General features: G+C 40.6%; 1 pseudogene; it reads left to right on the top strand.

The window, feature by feature from the left end:
- The first annotated feature begins 6,775 nt into the window (after positions 1–6,775).
- On the top strand, positions 6,776–8,243 carry LOC138395560 (keratin, type II cytoskeletal 8 pseudogene; annotated as a pseudogene).
- The last annotated feature ends 16,585 nt before the right edge of the window (positions 8,244–24,828 follow it).

Genomic DNA, 24,828 nt, shown 5'->3' with positions numbered 1-24,828 from the left:
ATCAATGTAGTATGCACCCAAACTTAAGTAAAAAATAGTCTTTTACCCTAGATCATCATAAAATGGTTCTTTATTCAGAGTTGCCCTGTGCACACTGAGTGGTCATCGCTCTTCACCTACAGAATGCCTGCAACAAGAAGAGAAAGCCAGCCCACTGCGGTGCTGACCTGACTCTCTCAGGGACCTTCAAAAATAGTTCTAGCTCTAAATTCCAGTGTTCTTAGGACATCTGAAACTCCAAGCTCAAAATAGGTCAATACTAGAGATGGTCTTTCTGAGCCCCTGAAGGAACAGGGGATTTAGGTTCAGGCATGCGAGATACAATGTTCTAGCGAACCTTTGCACATACTAGAAGGAAACAATTATTTGGGTTCCAGGTTTAAAAGGAAAGGGTGTTATCTCAAAGAGTGGTCAGTGAATTATGCCTACATAATATGAAGTGCACAAATACTTCAAATAGACTTAACCTTAGTTCTTTGAGTTCTCTGGAGAAAAGGGGAAATCTTAGGTTAGGAATTATCACTCTTCAGGGAGAAAATGTACTATTTAGTATCTCTTTGTATTTCATTAAATTTCTGTTTGTGCTCCACACTTCAGTTTTAAAACATGGCCGGATACATTCTGGCCATGTATCTGACCACTTCAATCTTCTGAAACTTCAGACATTGCCCATCATGTGCTTTAATTTTAAATGCTCTTATCTGTACATACCAATATAGACAGAACTCTTTATTGGTAGAAGTTTTTACTTTTTTAAATGTATTTGTACCTCCGGGACAGAAAGCCTAAAGTATTCTATGAATACCTTAGAAAAACAATAAAATTGAAATAAAATATGGCAGATATCATATTACCAAAACCTAGAGAAAGGAAATGTGTTGTACAAAATTTCAACCATTTTACCCTGATATATATTTTTAGATTAAAAAATTGTATCGGCAAATTCTAATAGTTTCTGAATTACCCTTTGATGACAGACTTCAGAGACTGAATCAATTGGATTTTAGCAGCAGTAGGTACGGAGAAGCTGTGTTAATAGGAACAGTAAAGTGGTCCCTTCTTTTAACAACATCCTCTCCTTTTAACTTAGTGCCAAATAAACACAACTCCTGGAATGAAGATTTAATAGGAAAACAGGGAAAAATTTCCCAACAAATAATAGCAGCAGCACATAAAGTCCATCAGGCATTAAGATACATCTCTGCCACCAGATTAATAATAAATAAATAGGGCCTACTAATTTTTACTGTGCCTGCAGTAAAACGGACCACACAGGCCTTCTCTTCTGGAATCTGCAAGTAGTGCTTTAAAATCCATGCATGGCTTTAGCACCTGTAATGACTTAGGATGTTCAGGGATGTCTAGAGGAAAAGGTACTCAGCATTTTCTTACACAGTTAAAAATAATTTCTTGCCTGTTAGCTACTGTGTGACCCAGAGGACAGCTGCAGGCCCAAACACCAGAGGTATATTCTCTACTCATCTATTATCTACATTAGCCTTTTTAATGTGGCTCATCAATTATCCCTATCTAAATTCATCCTCTAGCCCTAATGATTGATATAAATGTTCTTCATCTGTGATAACATAATTTACAGTACTAACTTCCTTGCATCTACCATTCTGCATAGGTTTTTGACTTGTACTAAGATCCCCCGTCACTTTAATTTTTCATACGAAATTCATTTCAAGGGCTGCACCCCGGGATCCCCCTCACGTGACATCTCATTTCCAGGACGATCTGTAAACACCACGGCAATCTGTAAGCCAACCTGATAGGGGGCTATGTTCATAGACACCCCAAGGAACCGCTGCTGCTGAAGGGAGAATCTCTCTTACCACGTTTGACGCTGCCCCCCACCCCATTTGTGACAAGTCCTGCCAATGGCAGTGTTCTGACTGATGCTGGTACCAAAGCTAAGTCAGGTAGAGCAGAAATCACTCTTTGGTGGAAGCTTGGACAGTTGTACAACTTTAACTGTCAGAGAACAAGGCAGGGATCAGAATGTTTACACAGAGCCAGAAAAACCCTATGTTTCCCCCTTCTCAATCCTCAAACTTTCCACTGCCATTGTACTATCCAGCTGTGTCCCGTGTTATGATGGAAGTTTGACGGCAAAGAATTTCAAGAGAGCTCCACATATTCTGTGCATTTGCCACGTTTTTTTTTCTGTAGCTCCATTCTAAACCTGCTAGTTTTAAAAAAAACAGGGTGTGTCTTTAGAAATTGTAATTAGATCTAAGACCTTTGCCATGGGAAAACCCAATGAAATCACTGAGAGGTGTGTATATACCACATATTTAAGGGGGCCTGAAACAGTTAAACAGCAAAAGCCTTTCAAGGCATCCAGTGAACAGCTTTTAACCAAGGGCTGCTGATGTCATGGGGGGTTGTTGATAGCAAAACATAAGAAAGTAACAATAAAGTAAATTACTTCTGAGTAGTGGGGGATACATTTTTTAAACTAGTGCTCAGCCTGAAATTTGTTCTGTTTCCCATCCCTAAAATCCAGGAATATCTTCAAAACCTCTCCATTGCTACAGCAAAGGAAATACACTTATTTCTAGGCAGCTGAAGAATAACCAAATTAGTATCAAATGGGAGGCTAATCACATTTCCAGCATTAACATGAATCCATATAGTAGGAGACAGGAAGAAATAGCTAAAGCCAATAGATAAGGAAAATGGATACCAGTAGATAAGGATTTTGCGCTTCAAATGCCAAACTTTGTTGTGGCGGGTAGAGAGACAAAGAGTTCTACATAATTCATATATAAGTATGACAGTAGTAAGTCAGAGGCCTGCATGGACCACTGTAAGATGTGACACATCAACATGGGCATGGACTGGTGTAGATACCAGATGGCAACAGAAAAAACAAATGTCTGGACCTGAACCTCAGCAGAGACGTTTTTCTAGCCACATCTGCTGCTTTCCCTGGATTTGGCAAAAATAAATTGAAAAATAACATAAAATGATACTGTCACTATTTCCAAATATTAGAGTTGGTTTTTTCTACAGCTGTGTTTACTTTCATGATTTAGTAAACACATCTATTTCATTCTATCAAAAGCATTTAATTGTTCTTAGTTTTTGGTATCTTTATAAAGTATCATTATAAATATTTTAATTAACTCCATTTGATCATTTCTAGAGAAAGAAAACTCTACTAAGATGTTACAAATTATGTTTTCGATCAAGATCTTTGCATCCATGTTTGCCTGTCAAATAAAATGACGTCTAACCGGGGCCTAGCCCTTTGAAGATGGATCTTACATTATATCTTTATGCTGAGAACATATTATATATTACAAATGTGTGAGCCATGCTGTCTAACCAAACAGAAACTCCAAAACTGACTAGCTGTTTGCATCTAACGTAAAGAAATATGACATTATCTAAGCTTGTTATTCTTATTCACCAGTGAGAGCTGAAAAGTTTTAGCTGTAGAAATACGGCCCAAATGCATAATTCAATTTTTCTCTCTTTAGCAGCAGGAAATCCTCTCTGAAAAAAAAAATTTTTTCATTTAAAAAAATTTTTTATGTAGAAATATTATCAAATTTACATACGTGTTGTAAGAAGAGATAAAAGAACTCCCATATTCACCTATATTCACCATTTACCACACTTATTACCTTTCTTCCTCTCCTTCTACTTTTCTCATTCTCTCCTGAAATATTTAAAAATAAGCTCCACATTGTTGTATACATATATCAAAACATAACATTATACCCTATAAGTATATACAATTATGATTTTTCAATCAAAAATATTATTAGTTTAAAAAAGAATAAGTTGCATACATCATGCCTCTTTATCAAAGTATAATTTTAAAATCATAAAACCTAACATTGGTACAATATTATTTCTAATATATTGACCATATTTAAATTTCATCAATTTCCCCAATAAATCCTTACAGCAATTTTTTTCTTAGATCCAGTTTCTAGTCCAGGATCATGAATTGCATTTAGTTGCATGTTTCTTTATTCTTCTTTAATCTGAAACAGTTTCTTGGCCATTCTTTGTTTTTCATGGCATTGATATTTTTGAAAAGTACAAGCCACTTGTTTTGTAAAATGTTCCTAAATTTGGATTTATCTAATGTTTCTTTGTGATTAAATTTAGGTTCTGCATTTTTTGCAAAATGTCAAACAGCATAGTGACAAAGTAGGTGGCTTCTTCTCAGGGTATCACATTAAGAGGCATACAGTACTTGTTAAGACAGTGGTAGCTGGGCTTCCCCATTGATAAAATTTTCTCCTTTGCAGTCAGTAAGTAATCAGTGGGGACATGCCTTGAAATTATATAAAAACCTGTCATTCATCAAATTATACTCATTAGTTTTATGATCCATTGATTCTTATCCAAATCAATTTTTACAATGATGGTTGCAAAATGGTGATTTTTAAAACTCTATCATTTCTTCTACATTTATTACTTGGCATCCTACTATCAGGAAGAGCTTTCTCCTCTTTCCCTTGCATTTATTTATCAACTGATTGATTATTAGTATGGACTCGTCAATTCTAATATTTTCCATGGGTTATATCCCATTACTATCCTTACTCATTTTGATAGGCAAATTGTCCCAGATTTGGCCAATGTGAGCCCCTCAAGCTGTTTCTTTTAACAAAGTCTCTTCTTAACTAGGCAAAATTCTAATAATTTTTTTAAAAACACTTAGTGTTCTGGGGAACACTTATTTTGTGCATTAGCCATTGACATTATATGGGAGAGGGAAAATATTTCTATTTTCAAATAAGTCTGGGTAATTATAACTCTTTAGAACACTGTTAATAACAAATTCATTAAATCTGAAAAGAATTTTCTTCCAATTTAAGTTCCAGTTTAAAGAGAGAAGGAAAAATAAGAAATTTTGGCCTAAATCTAATATATTTTGTTAGGCAGTCATTCTCAAATTATACCATAAACTACCTCTAGGATCTATTCATTATCCTATGAATAAAATCATCTGATTTCTGGAGCTAATTTCCTTCAAAGGACATTCAAATGAAAGTTTTCTTAGCAATATCTGAAGCCAAGTTTCTATCAATCATGCCTACAATTAAGATGAGATTTTTCTATAAAACAACCAGGCAGACATTAAGTAGAAATGATAAGCTCTAGTTCAGTAAATTTGTTTCGCTTAACGTTCAAACAGTGGGTCTGGAACTTTATTTAGTGTACATTAGAATCCTCTGGGTGCTTGATTGATCATAACAATCCCAGTAGGCGAGTATAAAATATCTCCATCTTATAAATGAATAAACTTAGACACAGTCCCTTAAAGCCACAAGTAGCTAGTAATTGAATTTCAAGTAAAGTCACCTCTCTCTAATTACCTGGTACTATTTACTTCAAGATTCATGCCTTTGCCCTCTTCTACTTGGATGCATTGACTTATGCATGAACCTGGCATGCTAACCCTTTGCTTTCATGATTTGGCTACAGCAAAAAGACCACCCTTTCTGGGAACTAAGGATCATCTCTGCTAAATTGATGTGTGCCCGACTTGCTGACTTGCTCTGAGTAGAAACAAAAGTGATACCCAAGGAAACAAATATGTAAGAAGGGAAAAAAAGGACAGATGGAAGCGAAAAGGAAAAGAAAGGGATAGAAGGGAAGGGAAAGTTAACATAGCTTTAAATGATATTAATATATTAATTTTTGTTTCTCATCAACTTACACAACCTAAGAAATGGCATCACATTCCTTAGTTCAACTCTGTGTTCCTCTGGATATAGAATGCTGTGTCTCTTCTTCACCTTTTATATCCTCTGCAGAAGCTAGTGCATTGCCTTCTATGTAGTAGTTTATTAACTATGTTGAAATTAATTGAATCATTTGCTCAGGCTTATAAAAATATTTATCAGCAAGATGTAGAGTTTTCTGAATCTTTCTCTAGGGTGTGAAATTTCTCTGTTATGCAGAAAAAAACATTATCTGTGTATCTGAGATTTATACCTTTGAGAGATTAGAAAAGCTACTTCAAAGTAAACTTTGTCTTATTACATACATCACATTTACTGAGGTATCTCTATGAATATGCTATTTGTCCATATGCAATTACATCAATATAATCTAATGCAAATTGTAAAATCAATAAATGATCTCTTTAGAGTATCCAGTGACTTTCTCTATTCATTTTCAGTTCAGTAGTAACCCCACCCTATTATCCAAAGCACAAAGAATATTTTGTTATGAATATGTCCTCTGTACCCAAACAGAAAAAGAGCTGAAATCATCCTTTATAATTGACTAAAAATGATTCATACTAATGTACTATTTTACCTGCAGAATTTTTTTTTTTTTTGAGACAGAGTCTTGCTCTGTTGCCCCAGTTGGAGTGCAGCGGTGTCATCTTAACTCATAGCAACCTCAAACTCCTCAGCTCAAGCAATCCTCCTGCCTCAGCCTTCCAAGTAGTTGGGACTACAGGCATGCACCATTGCACCCAGCCACTTTTTCTATTTTTAGTAGAGACAGTTGCTCTTGCTCAGGCTGGTTTCCAACTCATGAGCTCAGGCAGTCCTCCTGCCTTGGCCTCCCAGAGTGCTCGGATTATAGTGCTCGGATTACACCACCACACCCAGCCCTATGTATTTTAAAATCTTTAATTTGTAAAAGAGAATTGAAAAACTTTTCCTCATGTCAAGAAAATTTCTGGAATCAAAATTCAGATAGAGGCCAGCCCACCTAAAAGCACCGTCTCGCTCCTTCTTGAATCTCTGTCTGGTTTGGACTGCCTGCCTCCACTCCAGCCTCCACCATGTCCATCAGGGTGACCCAGAAGTCCTACAAGGTGTCCATATCTGGCCCTGGGGCCTTCAGCAGCCCCTCATACACCAGGGGACCCAGTAGCTGCATCAGTCCTTGAGCTTCTCCCAGGTGGGCCGCAGCAGCAGCTTCAAAAGTGGCCTGAGCATCGACATGGGTCTGGGTGGAAGCTACACTGGGGCTGGTGGTATGGGGTACATCACAGCCAACATGGTGAACGAGAGCCTGCTGAGCCTCCTCAAGCTGGAGGTGGACCCCAATACCCAGACCGTGCACAACCAGAAGGAGGAGATCAAGACCCTCAACAACAAGTTTGCCTCCTTCATTGACAAGGTGCAGTTCCTGGAGCAGCAGAACAAGATGCTGGAGACCAAGTGGAGCCTCCTGCAGCAGCAGAAGACAGCTCAGGGCAACATGGACAGCATGTCTGAAAGCTATATCAACAACCTTCCTCGACAGTTTCCTGGACTCACTGGGCCAAGACAAGCTGAAGCTGGAGGTGGAGTTTGGCAACATGCAGGGGCTCATGGAGGACTTCAAGAATAAGTATGAGGATGAGATCAACAAGCGTACAGAGATGGGGAATGAATTTGTGCTCATCAAGAAAGATGTGGATGAAGCTTACATGAACAAGGTAGAGCAGGAGTCTTGCCTAGAAGGGCTAACAGATGAGATCAAGTTCCTTAGGCAGCTGAATGAAAAGGAGATCTGTGAGCTGCAGTCCCAGAACTCAGACATATCTGTGGCCCTGTCCATGGACAACAGCCTTTCCCTGGACATGGATAGCATCACTGCTGAGGTCCACGCCCAGTACAAGGAGATTGCCAACCGCAGCCGGGATGAAGCTGAGACCATATATGAGACAAAGTATGAGGAGCTGCAGGTACTGGTTAGGAAGCATGGGGATGACCTGCATAGCATAAAAACGGAGATCTCTGACATGAACAGGAATATTAGCCAGCTCCAGGCTGAAATTGAAGGTCTCAAAGGCTAGAGGGCTTCCCTGGAGGCTACCATTGCAGATGCTGAACAGCACAGAGAGCTGGCCATTAAGAACGCCAGTGCCAAGGTGGATGAGCTGAATGCTGCCCTGCAGAGAGCCAAGCAGCCATGGTGTGGCAGCAACGCTAGTACCAGAAGCTGATGAACGTCGAACTGGCCCTGGACATCGAGATCACGAACTACTGCAAGCTGCTGGTGGGCGAGGACAGCCGGCTGGAGAACATGAGTATTGACACAAAGACCACCAGTGCTACTCAGTTGGGCTGAGCTCAGCCTATAGGGGTCTCAAAAGCCCTGGCCTCAACTACAGCCTGAGCTTCTTGCAGCCCAGCTTTGGCTCTGATGGCGGCTCCAGCTCCTTCAGCCATACCAGCTCCTCCAGGGCCATGGTTGTGAAGAAGATCGAGATCCATGATGGGAAGCTGGTATCTGAATCCTCTGTTGTCCTGCCCAAGTGAACGGCCAGTGAGGCCCCTCCAGCCTACTCCCTCATGTGGCTGCCCCAGACCCTGTTGGGAGAAGCAACTGTGCCCATGAGCACAGGGAACAGGAGACTCACCTGAGGTTCAGCCCCAGCCCTCAGCCCACACATGGGGGGAGTTTATTGCCTGGGGTACCCCCTCTTACTCATGCTCCCAACTAAAAACCAATTCAATTGCTTTTCCCCAAATAAATCCTCAGCTAGCTCTGCCAAAAATAAATAAATAAATAAACAATTCAGGTAGAGGCCAGGTATCGTGGCTCATGCCTATAATCCTAGCACTTTGGGAGGCTGAGGTGGGAGAATTGCTTGTAGTCAGGAGTTCAACACCAGCCTGAGCAACACAGTGAGACCCTGTCTCTACAAAAGATAGAAAAATTAGCTGGGCATGGTGGCACGTGTTTGTAGTTCCAGTTACTTGGGAGGCTGAAGCAGAAGGCTCACTGGAGCCCAGGAGTTTGAGGTTGCTATTATACTCTAGCCCTAGCAACAGAGAGAGAGACCCTGTCTCAAAAAAAAAAAAAAAAAAAAAAAAAATCAGGTAGATAAGCATCCATCAACTTAAGAGTAGATAAAGAAAATGTGGTATATATATATACCATGGAGTACTACTCAGCCATAAAAAGGAATTAAATAATGGCATTTGCAGCAACTTGGATGGAACTGAAGACCATCATCCTAAGAGAAGTATCTCAGGAATGAAAAACTAAATATCACACATTCTCATTTACAAGTGGGAGTTAAATGAGGTATATAGTCAGAAAGTATTATAATAGACATTGAAAAGTAAGAGGAGATGAGGGTGGGTGTGGGATGAGGGATAAAAATCTACCTATCAGGTACAATGTATACTATCATGGTGACCAGTACACTGACAGCCTTGACCTCAGCGTTATACAGTTCATCCATGCAACAAAAAGCACTTGTACCCCATAACGATATTTAAATAAGAAAATGAATAAGGTAGAAGAGATATTTAGGGAGAAGGAAACTTTTTCTTGTTTCAAAATCTTAATAAAGATCTGGCTGACTCAATTTAAACATAATATTTTAGGATCCCAAATATCAGGCCTTTAGTGAAAAAAAATAATGACATAATGACATTACTAGCTGTTTCCTTTACTTCCCCAATGCTTAATCTATTCTTTCCTTTATTCTTTCACTATATCCTTCTATCTTGCTTTCTTTCCCATCCTTATGTTCTCTTCATTCATTACTCCCTTGGGCAATCATTTAACATATTCTTCGTCTTTCTATGTTTCTAAATCCTGATGATTAAATGCCAGAAAGCAGAGATCTTTCTAAAACTCAGTGTCCTCTCCTCCTCTTATACTACCATCCTTGACCTGAACATACACCACCCACCTGTCCAGGTACTAGAAGATTGAAAACACACACACACACACACACACACCTACCTTTAGAAATAAGCTAATTCACTCTTTCATCATCCACCTAAATTACTGTAGTCAAACTGATACATGTGCATTTTCTATTATAATTTACAGAACTCTGGTGTGGCAGGGTGTCCGCTGACAATTAGAAGACTTCCAGAGAGTCAGCTTTAAATTTATTTCTAATTATTTGTCCTCACTAAACACACCTCTTAACTTTCCTCAACTTTCCTTTGCTCAACTAACTCTAAATAGCCCATAATATTCCAGAGAAATTGTTGTGGGGAATTAAATAAAATGAAATATGTGAAGGTACACTATAAACCATAAAAAAGCTAGACAAATAAAAACTATTGTTTTCATTATACTTTTCAACAAAAGATTTTCCTTCAAGTTCACTTACAGGCCCAATCAAATATGAATATGCATGTTTATGCACTGCTTCTGAAAACACCAATAGGAGGAAAAAAACAATGTCTTAAAGGAAGGATAAAATTTCAAGATACTGAAAGTACACTGGATGTCCTCTACGTATATCCTGGGAGCCCCAAGTCTGAAAATGAAGATTTGGTTGGCTCAGTGATCTGCTTAAAGGAGAGGAGAAAAAAATGGAGAAGACATACATATATAATTATATATAATGTACATAGTCAGAGAGAGAGAGAGAGAGAGAAAGAGATGTTTGGGGGGCAGAGGAAGTGGGGAAGAAAGAGAGTATGTGCCTTGGCTTCACTTGTTAAATCTCTCTCAAAAAAAGAAGAACAAGAAACAAGACTATAAAATAGAATATTCCTGGGTCTGGCAGTTCTGACTAAACACTCTGAGGATTTCTTATAAAAAGACCCAATTCTAATGCTACTTCTGCAGTATTCCTGATGACCTAGTGTCTTTTGATGAATGTTAAGTGTTAAGTTGCTTGTTTTTTTGTTTTTTTCTTTTCCCCTAAACAAAGAACCCAAATGCATTGCCTGTGCTTCGCTCTCTTTAATGCCACTATTGTGCAGGGATTCACTCAGCAAGCCAGGGGAATAGCGTGTGGGTATTGAATACAAAGAGGCAGCGGGTTCCAAATGCAGCCTCCAAAAGACGAGGCTGTCTCCACACTCCACATGGGATGGAATAAAACTGTGTTTTGTCCAAAATTAAAAAGCCTGACCTGCGGGTCCTTAGAGGAGAAAAAGATTTCCCACAAAGGTGACATCTGGATTCTCTCCTTGTTTCTGCTACTGCTGCTGTTTTTACCACCACTTTCTATATTCCCATTCCTTTATTGCAATTGTCAAAATTTAAGTTTGAAAATGTTTTATTCTGCCCTCTTACACAAAACAGTTGGGGGGAGGGGAATCCTTATGATTTCTCAAACGGATGTAGTCATCTTATTTTAAAAGAGTTTAAAGGCCACACCATTTCTTCCAGAAATTTTAATAAGCATATAGGAATAGCCAGCTGGCTAATCCTGGGAATATCCCTCCTCCCTGTTCATTTTATAGAAAGATCCTGTGGTCAGGAAACATAAAGCTTTCAACACATTGACCACAGCTAGGATTATAGCCTCATATGGTAGAGCTTTTTCCCACTGTCTTTTTCTGGGTGTTGTCAATATCCAACCATCCTCTCACGGGTGTTGAAGTCACCTTCACTCTTCTCACTGGGGAGAACTTCAAGACTGACTACACTAATGAGGGAGTCTGGAATTGAGACATTACATGTAAATCCATCACTGTGATTAAACTTAGCATGCACACTGTGTGTGCTTGGTAGTTTCAAAGAGCCTAGCTATTAAATGGCTTCATATTTTTATACCTTTTGGCACCCTCATAAAAGGACTTAAGGAAACAGAATTTTTCCTCCACAGCTACAGATTAACTAAGGCAAATCTATGCTAAGGAGCTATAAAATAATTTGAGACGTCTCAGGTTCATTGATAAGTCAGTAGCTCTGCAGAATACTTTTAAATGTATAAAACATATATATTAATAAGGTTATATATGTATGTAAAGGCAAATATGTGGTGCAAAACCTATTAAGTTGCAAATAAAGTAAAACCTTGTTAAATCAGACTCACTTAAATCAGAATTTCTGATCTACTCAAAGTCTGGCTAAGCAGAAGTCTGTCTTTACCATATTGGAGAAAAGACTTGCTGAACAAATCACTACTGTAAATAAAGATTACAGGGACAGTATATTAACTGTTTAAGAGAATACACTGTTTTTAGTATCCTCAAGCACTTGAGGAGCACCCATTTACACACAGATAATTGAGAGTATAATTACAAAGCATTCTTATGTATTAATCAAAGTAGGCGCTCTAAGGACCTCTCAAAGGAATCTTTAATTATTGTAGGTCCACTTCTTTTATATACTTGAAAGAAATAAAGCCACATCCTTTTTTAATATTCTATAGTTCAAACTTCTCACAAATGTAAGCACATATTTCTGTAGCTAATATAAATTAACAAGCTGTTAAAATATATTATGCTATGTTAATATGCTAGACTTGTTGTTTTTGCTTTTCAAGTACTTTAACAAAACTTGGTGTTTGCATATTTGTCTGACATATGTGGATGCATATTTACATTGATAATATAAACATGGCAGTATGGAATGATAGAGAGAACACTGAACTTACCAGCTTGGCTGCCACTGTCCTGCAAGATGAGCTGAGGTCTCAACTTGTGCCTAGGTTTCCTCACCTGTAAAATTAAGAGACGTGCTTATATACCCATCTTACCTCTCAGTCTTGTCGTAAAGTGACATGCAAATATGTTATAATTATTTCTCTAGATAATGGATACTTATCTTTGATTTAGAAGGAAAAGTGGATGAAGTACACCATACTATTATAAAATATACAGATATACATTTCAAGTTAATTTACCTGAAGAATATACTATGTCCTACCTTAGGGTTAAACTAGGGTAAATGAAATTGAAGCAATCTATAAACACCTACTCATTCTATTTACCATCTAGAATGCAGAGTTAGGAATTGAAACTGTAAGATATTTTAGCAATTTGTGGAAATCTTTTAGATTTTAAAAATCTTTGTGGTTCGTTGTGTCAGTAAGTGCAGTTTAAATGAAAATCTCACAAATGTACAAGGTTTAGGAAACACAGGATGGGCCAGTCCTAAGGGTAGATAAAACAGTATGCCAAAACAGAGACCCCTGCAACCTGGTTCATCTGCTCTAAGTTAGTCAGGTCCTATTATTTATTGTACTCTGATGCTTCTTGGTGAGCTATCAGCTAAGCTTAGATAGATCTGCAAATGCAGGGACAACATACTTGCTCTCATGGACAAAATACTGTAAGTTTCCCAAGGTGAAGGACCAAGTCTGTCTTGTTTCCTGATGTTTCCTCAGATTTTAGAACTTAGTGACTACTCAGTAAGAATCTGTTGAATGAGCAAGCAACAACTACCATATGCCATGTTTTATGTAAGTTGATTATGACATAGGTTTTACACTCAAAGTTCGTAATATGAAGTGGCCAGAGAGACAGACTTTTATAGAACTGTGGGACAATGGGTTAAATACCATATTTTGAAATACAGTGCTCTGAGAACATAAAGCATTGTTTTGCTATCCCAGTTGCACATTAGAATCACCTGGGGAGCTTTTGAAGCAATACCAGTGTCCCAGATCAAATAAATCTGAGGATGGGGTGCAGAGATCAATATTTTTTTAAACTCTCCCTAGGTTATTCTAATGTGCAGCTGAGGTCAAGAATTGTGGACAAAGAAGTTAAAAAGGAATAATTATAACAGGAAGTAAAGGAATTAGGGAAGAAAGTTTTCTCAGATGAGGTGATATTTATACTGGGCCTGTTAATCTCTATGATTCACCAAGTCCCCAAAATGCTAAATTTTTTCCCCTTCCAAATTTTCAACAGAGTATCTTCTCTTCAGGACTATGAAAACCTGTTCCTCCCATGCACTGCTCTTCCTGAACCTTTTAAGTTCTAACTCCTAAAGATTTAAGTGACGTATGAGAGTCTTAAAAGTCCCAGAGTATACCTCACTTAGGAGAAAGATTCAATGTCTCAACCTACAGCAAGTCTGGAAGAAAACAAAGAACAGAGACCTTGTGGTTCCCAAGTGGATGAATTGTCTGATATTCCCTAGTTTTCTTCATTCACAAGTTCTTCACATGTGTGAAGGCTGTGGAGTTTCATGATTTAATGAGGACTCGTATGATCTAAGTCTAAGAAGTCAAAGCATTATTTTTTCCTGTTATAAATTTCAGTCATGTTCACATTTAGTTATATTAACTTATAGTAACTTTTATTTATAATAACTAGTGAACAACCTGGTCCACCATATTGGAAAGGGAAGCAATGGAGTTCTTTATCTTATTGTCCTGACCTTCCAATCTAAACCAAGTTGAAGGAACAATTTTTGCCTTCTTCTTGCAAGTAATGCCAAAAATTATGATACCAAAATTATCCACTGTAAAGGATCTGTTTTTAAAATACTGTATGTCAGTCCTATGGGATCAGACATTTTTTAAGTTCTCTTTCTTCAAAACTATCGAAATATATAGTGGGAAAAAATGACACTAATATCTAAAATAAAAACCCAAGCTCTAATGTCTATTGTAGAGGAAAGAGTACTTTGGAGCCAAGTTTCAGTTGCAGTTCTGCCAGGAGTTACATGCATGAGGTTGGACAAGCCATTCTCTGAGCATCTGTAAAATGAAGTGAGCAGACTGATGATGTTAAAAGAATCCCTATGCTAGCTATTTATCCTATTTTAAATTCAACATATTAACAACAGTTTCCAAATGTATCCAAGGCAAGCAACAGTATATCCTGAGATAAGAAAATGCAAAGCATTTCCCTAGTGCTTTCAACCTTTGTTTACAGATTTCAACATTAAAAAAACTTGAAGTTTGATTTCACTACTACCAACTTTGGATAGGGACTTTTATGTGTCACTCTAAATATCTTATCACCGAGGCAGTTCTACCTGGCCAAATTATGAAGAATTCTGAAAGATTATATATATTACTTTTGATGAGTATAGGTAGCCCATATGGACTTATCGCTCCCTGGAAATTTTTCCTACACCATTATTGCTTATCTAAATGAAAGAGTCATAGCTCATGTGCTTTATTTCACTGCCTAAGGAAGACTGTGTGTGGATAAAATAAGGAGGTTGCTAGGCAGTGGAAGGAAACATACAAAAGGTACTGTTATCATTACTGTTTTAGGTCCCATAATCCTTATTCAAGGACTATAAATCAACGGATAAAAAAAGATACCTGAGTAGAATGAATGACAAGACAGGTCAGTCCTAAAGACAGCATACTTTCAGGCTTACTATCAATGGATCCAACGAGTGTAATCAATTCAACTGTACACTTACAGACCTAACAGAGTCTAAGAGAATTCATGACCACTAATGCCTGTGTAAACTCAGAAAATGTACTTTTGAGGTACATAAACTGCTTCCTCCTCCATTATACATAGTCCCGTCTCTCATATTAATGAGATTTAAAATACTACCTATGGGGTCTATAAACCCATTGCTATAAGCCCTGTGTGGCCAGGTGCTGATGGAGCCAAAGACTTGTCAAGGAATCAGCTGACTAGAAAAGGAATATAACATGCATTTGATTGGCATCATGAATTATATTACTAAAGCAAATATGGATGATGGCAGGTCCAAAGGAGAATTAAAATCACCCAAATCTTTTCCATAGCTGAGGAGGGCCACAAAGGACCTAACTGATTATAAGGTTAGAAATTACATTTCCAGGTTCCCATCTGGAGGCATGTTTGTTTCTTGCTGTGTAAGTTTGCTCCTAAGTTCTTCAATGGCCTGTTTTGAAAGGGTGCAACTGAAACAAATGCCTCTGTCTTAAGGACTTAAAAAAAATCATTGAAAACAATGTACGGATATAAATGTCTCTGCCCACAGCCAAGATAAAAAATGCAAAGTCTGGGCCACCTTGCCTTTAATTTTCTAACTGCTGTTTTGTAAGGCTGTGTCATGCTTCTCAGTTCAAACACGCTTTGGCTCTTTATTATTCATGGACCTTTTTCTCAGTCAGTGGTGTTGAATAATAAAACAGCCTAGGATCAAATGGGCCAATTCTCCACGCCTGACACCAACTGCTACTGTTCGCTGGGCTCTGCCAAGCGTTGCCTCTGATAATGAGTGGGATTTGGTTAAACAGTAAATTAATGAATAATGAAATATCCAGGTTGATCAGTTAGAGAGCACGCTTGCTTTGCCCTGGGCTAAACGCTTGGGGCAGAAATTACTCTCAAACGGCACTTGCCTGGCTGCTGGTCTGGATAACTATTTTACAGCCTATTGCTTGACAGAATGCTGGGGAAGGGGGAGTCAGTAGGGAAGAGGAAAGTAAGGACGGAGTTATTAACAGCAAAAAGAAAAAAAAAAGGTGGAAGAGAGAGGAAGAATAACCTAGTTATCACCTTGTAGGTTTCTAACCTGCATGTGTAAGAACAAAGTCACAAATATGATCTGGAGAAGTCAGAGTTCCAAAATTCCCAACACATGTTTAACATCAAGGAGAAATGATGAGTGAAAACAGTCTTCTGTGTGTGCTAGCACATATCTGTGATTAAATCTAGAATGATTCAACTGCGAACTCATGTTTTTGGTGCCCACGTTGGAGTGATGACATACATGCAGGGAAGCCATCCGGTATCTGGTTGACAGGAAAACTGTACCCTTACTTTAAGGTTTCATGCTCTGGTTATTTGACACACCCCCTTCTACAAATTTTAGAACATTAAAGATAGGATGGCTTTTCCAAATGACCTCCATTAGGAAAAAGTTTAACTGCAATTGTGATTCCAGGTGATATACAGAGATAGAGATAGAGAAATATAGATACAGAGATATTTTGCCACTTTTCAACCTTAACCCAAGAGTTTTAAATCGTTATCTAGTTTCATACATGCATATGTAATGGTTTGCTCATTCAAGATCAGAGATATGTCCTTTCCAAGAAACAAATGTTGGTTCATCAAAAACCCACAGCACAGTGTCCTAAGAACAACATGTACTGAGAAAATGTGTTATTTCACTCTTGAAATTTGTTTTGGAGAAAAATTTCTCTAATTGGTTATCTCTGGAATATCTTATTCTTTTAGATCTTTGACCCTTTCAAATGGGCTTGAGATTAGTAGACTTTGCAGTTTCACACACTGCAGGGTGAAACACTTTTCAACAAATTGATTAACATATAGTGAGTGAGTGTGTTTTGTTAGCTTTGGGTTTGGTTTGATTTTAGCTTGTTTTTAGCTGAAAGAAAGAGAAACGCTTTCACAAATTGGTGTGAGAGTGACAATGCATTCAGGAGCCTAATTTAACAGTCCTCACAGCTGGAAATAAACCCACAACAAGGCTGGAGAGAGGTGAACATTATCTTCTTTTCCTGGTATTAAAGGTGGCAAATGATAGAATTGTAAAAAACAAACAAAAAAGCCCGCCCACAAACTAATGAATATGGGGAAGAAAGGAACAATATGAATTACCTATAGCTTCAGTGTATCTAATTACTATACTCCATTCCTCAGAGCCTGCTAAGTAGCAAGGCTTAGTGAATATTATTCCCCTAGTTTCATCCTGCAAAATGGGATTATAGACTAAGATTTAACCTCTCTGCACTGGCACCCAACCTTCCCTCAGCTAAGAAAAAATAAAATGCTCTAATTGTCTTTATTACTTTCAGACATCGCCCACCAAACACAGATGTTCAACACTGAGCATTAAAGGAAGGGTAAAAGGTCACAGGGACCCGGATCACCTCAATCCTTCTTTGGATTATTTGGTACCATTGTCTTGAATGGTCCTTATCCTTAAAGAAAAAAAGAATATTTAGACTGAACATAAAAGTGAATACATCACTCAGTGGACCAATTTTGTTGGAAAGGCTCTTACCTGCCGGCCCCCTCTCCTGCCTCCCTAAAAATAACAAAGAGAAAATGTGTGAAACAATCTATAAAAGGAGTAAGCCTTGCTTTTGCCTCAAATCTTGATAGTTCCCTATCTTTAAGAATCCCTAGCCAAAAAAGTTCTATCTTGAAAACAAGAGCCTTAAAACTGAATACATGAAAAAAAAAAAAATTCCTTCTTAGCATATGGGACTCTCATGGCAAACAAAATTCACATTGGTAAACACTGCTTTGTTGTGGCTAGTTTTTATTTAGTGCAGATATTGGGGAAATCCCATGTCGTGATATTGAGTGTATGTGTGAGTGAACAGCCCTAACCACAGTCCCCCAAAATGATCTCTCATCTAGTCATTTGGCAAATCATTTATCAGGAAGGATAACATTTACACAAGACCCATCCTGGTCCAAGAGTGATGTTTTGCTCTCAAAAGTTAGAGCTGGCATTTTTTGCATGTGTTTGTTTTTTGTTTGTTTGATGAGGGCTAGCTAATGGAGCACTGAGGTTTGGTCTAGTTTTATATTTGTTTTCTTTGCATTGGCTGGGATTTTCCCAGGCATTTTGTACAACACCTATCTGTGCCTTTCCAAACCTAGAATAAGTGGCCGACAGTTCAGAATTTAGTAAAGTCCACCGCTGGATAGAAACTGTCTAAAATCCTATTTCCTCAGAAATTCGTATTACAGGTCTCACTCTCTTTGCCCGCAGTAACTGCCGCCAGCCCTTCAGAGCAACCAGGTGCTTCAGAGCTGAGCTGCGGGGCCTCTAATTGGTCGCCTGGACTCCGGATTCCAGCGTTCAGAACCCAATGGTTCAATTGGCGAGTGCCAGTCCTAATGGGCTGGACTCAATCCTCCACCCAGGTCTATGTAGTAGACCCGTCAGATTCTGGGAGTTTCCATCTCAGAGAAGACTTGCATACCCAGTCCCAGAGAAGCTCCCCTTCCCACGTCTCTGTACCCACTGCTCATGAGCCAGCTTCTTTTCTCCAGCCATCGGATAAATGTCTGTACAGCTCGGGACATTTGGCTGTTACAGGAGGAAAACTCTTGACCTTCCTTCTCCCACCCGATTCTAAGCATATATGCTGTGGCCATGCCCTCCTCCCAGTTAAGCAAATGGCTGGGTGAGCAAACGTTGGCTAATGACATCTGACAGCCACATCCTTGAAACGCTTGCTAATATCTCTGTGAACAAGCACGTCCGGGACGTTAACTGGTCGAGTTACAGATGATTGCCAGAGCTACCCTCCTTGCAGACTGGGCGAGTCACGCTTTGTTAAGTCCATTGACCATTATGCTGATTTTTTAAAAATTTAAAGAGCATTTTTATGCAGAGGCCTCTCTTGGCAGCAGGTGTGACCCCTATTTGGGCCTGGACGCCTCTCGCCTGAGTCAGCTCCAGAAGGCTGCAGCCATTCGGATAGGAGAGGAGAGCGACGCGCAGGGTGGGCAAGAACAAATGTTTCCAACAAGTGGGTGAAAAATCACTGCTTGACCTTGCTAGCTTGTGTGACCAGCGTGGAACGTGTTGAACTTGTGTAACAAAACTGCAACTGCTCCTTCAATATGAGCATAAGCAGCTTACAAAAAAAAAAAAAAAAAAACACCAAGAAAAAATGCTTCCCACGATTCTGTCGTTAGCAAACCGGGAACCCTGATCAGGAGGTCGCGCACAGGAAACCCTCCCCGGCGGGCCGCGCCCAGGGCGGTGGCGGTGGCGGTGGCGGGGGTTTCGCCCCGGGGTGCCACGGCGCGTGCGTGCCCGTGCGTGCGCGTGCGTGCGTGGGCATTCGCGCGTGCGCCTTGTTGACGCCATGCTCGGCAACCTGGAGAGCGTGCCTAGACGCGAGCAGCGAGCGCCGAGTGCGTCGGCTCCACGTAGGGTGACGCCCGCGCGGTGCGTGGGCCCGCGGACTCGGTGCTCAGTCTGTATCTCTGCGCACGTACCCAATGTCCAAATTGCTGTCGGCGGTTTCCTTCTGGAAACCCAGGGGAAAGACGGTGGGAGTGTTGCAACATGTGACATGTGGGAGGAGCATGGAGGGACCCAAGCTGGGCCCGGGAGGCGTTTGACTGACCTCATCCTAAGGGAGCTCACCGGGTTATTTATGAGGCCTGATTTAAAAGCAGTGGGTGCCAGGAAAGTGAAAAAGAAGCTCACCCCAAGCTTTGAGGGGAGCTACAGTCCCAAGAATGCTGTTTATGATGATATACATCAACCTGGAGCTTGTGATGGGAAATATAGAGACTGCGAGTTTGGGATAGAAACAAGGAAACAAAGTCAAGAAGAAAAAATGATTTTTTTGCCCTCCCTTTTCTATCCCTCTTCCTCCACCCGCGCGCAATTCCTCCTTTTCTTAGGAGGCCACGATTCCCGGGGCGGGGGAGTACGGGCGGGCAGGGAGCATCTGCCGCCGTCTTCCCCCAGTTTACGCGATGATCGTTAGAGGACCCGGGAATAGATGTAAATAAACAACTTGGAAGATTTATGGGAAGGAGTTCAATTTTATAGGACTGTATTTATAGAGCCAGCTCTGGTTCACTTATAAATAGATTAATGGGAAGCTAAAATTAATGGACTTGTGAGGTGCACGTTTAATTTCTGAGGCTTCAACATGACAGACAACCGCCCTCCGCCCTGGAAGTACAAGCGTGGAAGGCAGCTTGCGCTGGGGAGCCGTGAGCGCCCTCAGGAAGGCACATGTCGCGCCTGGCAGCCAACTCTCTCTGGTGGCTACCAGCGGGGAGGGGCCCCTAAGGAACAGGTATTTGCAAATGAAGAAAAAGAATGCAGCTTCATAAAAAAAATAATCGGGTCTTCCTTCTAGCACTATGTTTAATCAAGCCCTTAACCAGCTAATATGAGCCGGCTGGTAGTTCTGAGACATCGTAAGGTGCACACCTGGGCTGGCGGTCTTCTGGCAGGCAGGGCAGCAATGAGTGTTCCTCCAAGGTCACTAGGGTCCCTGGGCCGGCTAATGGCCTAGCGGTTCTAACTACTGCTCTTTCCTTGCTCCCTCCACAGCCTCACACGACAGTAAAAAAGGGGCTAGGGAGCTGTGACAAGCAGCCCAAGGCTGTTTTGTTAGGCAAGGCTGTCTCCAGCTTCCAACCCCCTTTTTTCCCTCTTTCGAGTTCTTCCTTCCAGGTCTTTCCTCCAGTTCTTTCTTCACAGTTTGGGCTCCTAAAGACCCTTACCTGATAAAGGTGATTTTGTGTCAGAACTTCTCCTTGCCAAATGGTGAGGAGGGGTGAGGTGGTCAGGAACTTACCTATAGGATAACAGATTGCAGGTCAGCCTATCTAGGGCTGGTGCTAACCTTCTGTAGGTAAATTTGCCATAGAATATGGAAATTACCCACCACCCCCTTTATATAATCCCAGTGGTAACCAACTCCACAGTCTGCAAAGCAAATGAAAGGGAAACTCAATATAACAATTGAACTAAGACATACATCTATTTTCTTTCTAGATAAATGGATTGAATGCCATCACAATTACACTTCCCTTGGTTTTCTTTGCTTTCTTCTATTACCTTTTTTTTCTTTGATTCCATTGTTTATAGTTCTAGCCACGATACTCCCCCCTTTCATTAATAAATAAAACAGGAAGGGGAAAATCTCACATAAAGCACATTCCATTATCCCTTCCGCCTTTCCATATAGGTAAGTCGAACTGAAAAAGAGTCACCTTAAAAACAGAAAATTGGCATGAGAGGCACATTATTAATTAACTGACCACAAACTATATATGCTAAGCACTCATATAATTTGGGATCATCAAGATTTAACATTTCCAGTGCTCTTAAATATATACACATGTTGCTATTTCTGCTTTGTATAATTAAACTAGGCAATGTTGATGTAGGAAAGAACCTTAGGAGGTCCATATAAAGACTTTGAGACCCCAAAAGAAGCAGTGACTCATCCCAACTGTATAACATCTTATATGGCTTTGTTTTCCTGGCTTCAGGGAAGACACCCAAGCCTTGGGATAAAATACAAATTGAGATGATGTTTGGTCACTGCAGCCCATTAACCCAAGTGAGAAAAGCTCTGGCTTTTCTAGGCAGCCTCTGAACTTAAGGTAAGAGCCAACCTCCTAAGACATCTATACCTCTTGCATCTTTTTGGACAGAGGAGCTTTTCCTCATTTGTTTTATAGTGGGCCTTGCTCTGCTAAAGGATGTCAGGGTCAGGTTTAATTCTGAAATGGGCCAGTTAACTGCTCCAGACCCCACATCATGGGATGCAGGGGCCCACATCCAGCCCTGTAGACTTCTCTCCTCCATCATCTCCTTCTGAGAACACCAAACCAGACTAACAGTGGGAGGGGAGCTTCTTATTTGATTTGTACTCAGAGTCCTTTAGTTACCTGGACAGTAAATTTGACTCATTTTTTAAAGGGGAAAATAAGCCAAAAGATGCAGTTAACATGTGCTTTTATTGCAAATCTGGTGAGAACTAGGAGAGAAGAATGTCAATTTGGAATTTAGAAAATCGAAAACACCTCCTAGTGAAAACAAACGTTCATTTTTCTGAGAAGCAAAATTTATTTCTGTTGTAACAAAAACAATGTGGATACTTTGGTGAAGGGGGACAAAGAAAAAAAGCTTCTTGCTATACTTTTTTCTGTCTGTAGAATTAAACAATATCCATATTTAAGGAACTGAAGATGAAAACACAACAAAAACACAACAATCTTTTTATTTATGTAAAACAGATCAACACGGGACAATAAACCAATTTCTACCCATTACCATGACAGCTTGTTTATAAAGAACAGAAAAATTCAGATAAGATTCTACCTAGGGTCAAGCGGTTTTTTTTTTTTTTTAACCACCCATTCACAGAGGTATAGATTCACAGATAAATAATCCCAAACTACTTGCTCGCCATATTTACACATTCCCATTAAATTAAGCATAAATAAATATATACAAACTTAACATGAATACCCTCCAGAGCTCTTCTGGTGAAGGAAGAGTCAATAGATTGATATTTCACGATTGTATGGTAAAAACAATGTTAGTGAATTCAAAACCAACTCAAAAGAGGAGTCGATTTTGGCATTTAAAGAAGGATAGTGTTCCATTTTTTAAAAGAAGACAAAACAAATTTCGATTTTTTTTATGCCAATAATTTAACATACATCGGCAAAGGAGGGGAAATGCTGTTGGGCTCTTGAGGCAACATCAGATGGATTAAGGTTATTATTCCCTTTCCACATAACCTATTACATGAACAGGATATCAGATGTGATGACAAATTCTCTATAAACACTCTAACTAGGAATGCATTGTACCAGAGGAACAGTATGTAGGTAAGTTCGGGGTTTGGGGTTTTCCATTTGACCAAAGTTTTCATAGGCTATGAAATAATTGCTTTAGAGAGAGTGGTTTTCTTGGCCAAAGAAAATAAAACATCCAGGTCTTTGAAAGCTTCTTCGGTTCTTTATGTGAGGATGGAGAAAACTAAGGATATGGAAGCCAGAAAGAGGGAAAGAAAATGCAAGATAATTGGGGGTGGAGAGTAGGAGGAGAGAAAGTTTACCCTCCCAGTTTGGGGGATATGTTAAAATCCTTTTGATGATGGAATCCTCACCCAGAATAGCACATTTCTTGCTCCCCTGAGATCCACAATACGTGTAGGAGGAGGCAAGGTTGGACAGAGAATGGTCTGGAGATCTTTAGAACCTTTAAAGGAACTGGCAAAGTGGAAAGTGTGAAGGCAGCACTGCCACATCCTGACTTCTCCTTTCTATCTAGCTATTTTAGTTTGGAACTGAGCATTTAGGAGTGGGCGCGCGCCATGGATAAAATGTCTAAAGAGTGCATGGGTTGGGGGAGAGCTGCAACTCACCTGTTTGGTTTGAAAACAAAGCTCAAAGGGGCTTGCCGTAAACGTTTCCCTTGAGTTAAAAGGCAAAGTCTTGCGTTAATCCTACTGTTTATTGATTTATAGGCCCAAGGAAACCAAATCTTTTAATAACTCAATTATCAGATAAACGTAGCAGGCCTGGCTAAAGGAGGGGGGCGGGGGTTCCTACATGAAAGGAGAGGCGGGGGCCGTGGGCTCACTCCACGCGGTGATGGGAGCGGGGGAGGCGTGCAAAGGGTTCTGTGTGGCTGGGGCACCGGAGGAACGCACGAATGAGGGCGTAGGGCAAGAGAGGGAGCCTGCCTGCCTGGCCAAGTAAGACAATTCCCATCCCTTCTCCTCCCTTTAGGAGCGTGAGGGTGGGTGAGTTTTTGTCCTGGCAGAGGTGAAGCAGGGGGGAAGCTTCCGATTCCTTTCTAGGACACTCTCCCCCTCGGAGCAGGCGCCCGGGTGGCCGCTGGCAGCGCTGGGACCCCTCCCCGCCTGCAACCCGCGGAGCGCCGCCCCATTACCTACTGGAGAATGGGGCTTTCTCGGTCGCCTTAGCCCTTAGGGTGAGACCGAGAGCGGGAAGGGCCCGCGCGGCCGGCAGCCCCTCCAGCGGCTGATTCTATGTCCTCAACACGACTGGGAGCGTGTGGCCCACACGCTCTCGGGACCTGCACAGTAAGAGCAAGGCGCGTCCATCGCGTCTCTCGCACGTCACACGCGTGGGGCGCGTTGCCCTGAAAGGAAAGGAGACGACGGTTTTCAGTGTGGTCTCTCCTGGCCTTGTGCAATCAGAATACATCTAATACAAGCGGCCAGGGCCTCGGACAAAGGCAAGGGCTTCTGAGCTGGGGGTCTACGCTCTCCATAACGTCTAGTTCCCGGCCTTTGTACTCCTCTCAACAAGTCTAGAGCCGAGCCTGAAAGAGCCAGAGTCCCCCCAAAGGAGGTGGGGGTAGCAGATGGGCTGCGGTGTGACCTTAACTGTTGCTTTTCACTCTTGGTGACCTTAAACCGACTCCCTAATTCCCTCCTCCCCCGAAAAAAATAGACAAAGCTTTCAACAGGTTCCTAAGACCCCAGTCCTATCCCCTTACCCCAAGGCCAAGGAGGAGGGGGGCAAAACTTAGAGTCTGAGGTATTGGAGTGGGTCCTAACTAAACCCTGCAGAACGACATCGGAGTTTTATCTTCAAGGGATGTTGCAAAGGTCCTTTCTACTTTGTTTAAATAGGTGAGTGTATCTACACTAAATTTAGAGACCTATCTCACCCACCCACCCACGCCCTCGGGATATTTCTCACTGCTTTTGGGAAGGTGCGGGCATTGAGTTCCAGATCTTATTTCATGATAATGCTAAGAGAGAGCTCGAGA

Source organism: Eulemur rufifrons, chromosome 15 (genome assembly GCF_041146395.1).
Source record: "Eulemur rufifrons isolate Redbay chromosome 15, OSU_ERuf_1, whole genome shotgun sequence".
Lineage (NCBI taxonomy): Eukaryota > Metazoa > Chordata > Mammalia > Primates > Lemuridae > Eulemur > Eulemur rufifrons.
Note: the sequence above shows the minus strand (reverse complement) of the source record. Positions and strands in the feature narration are given on the sequence as shown.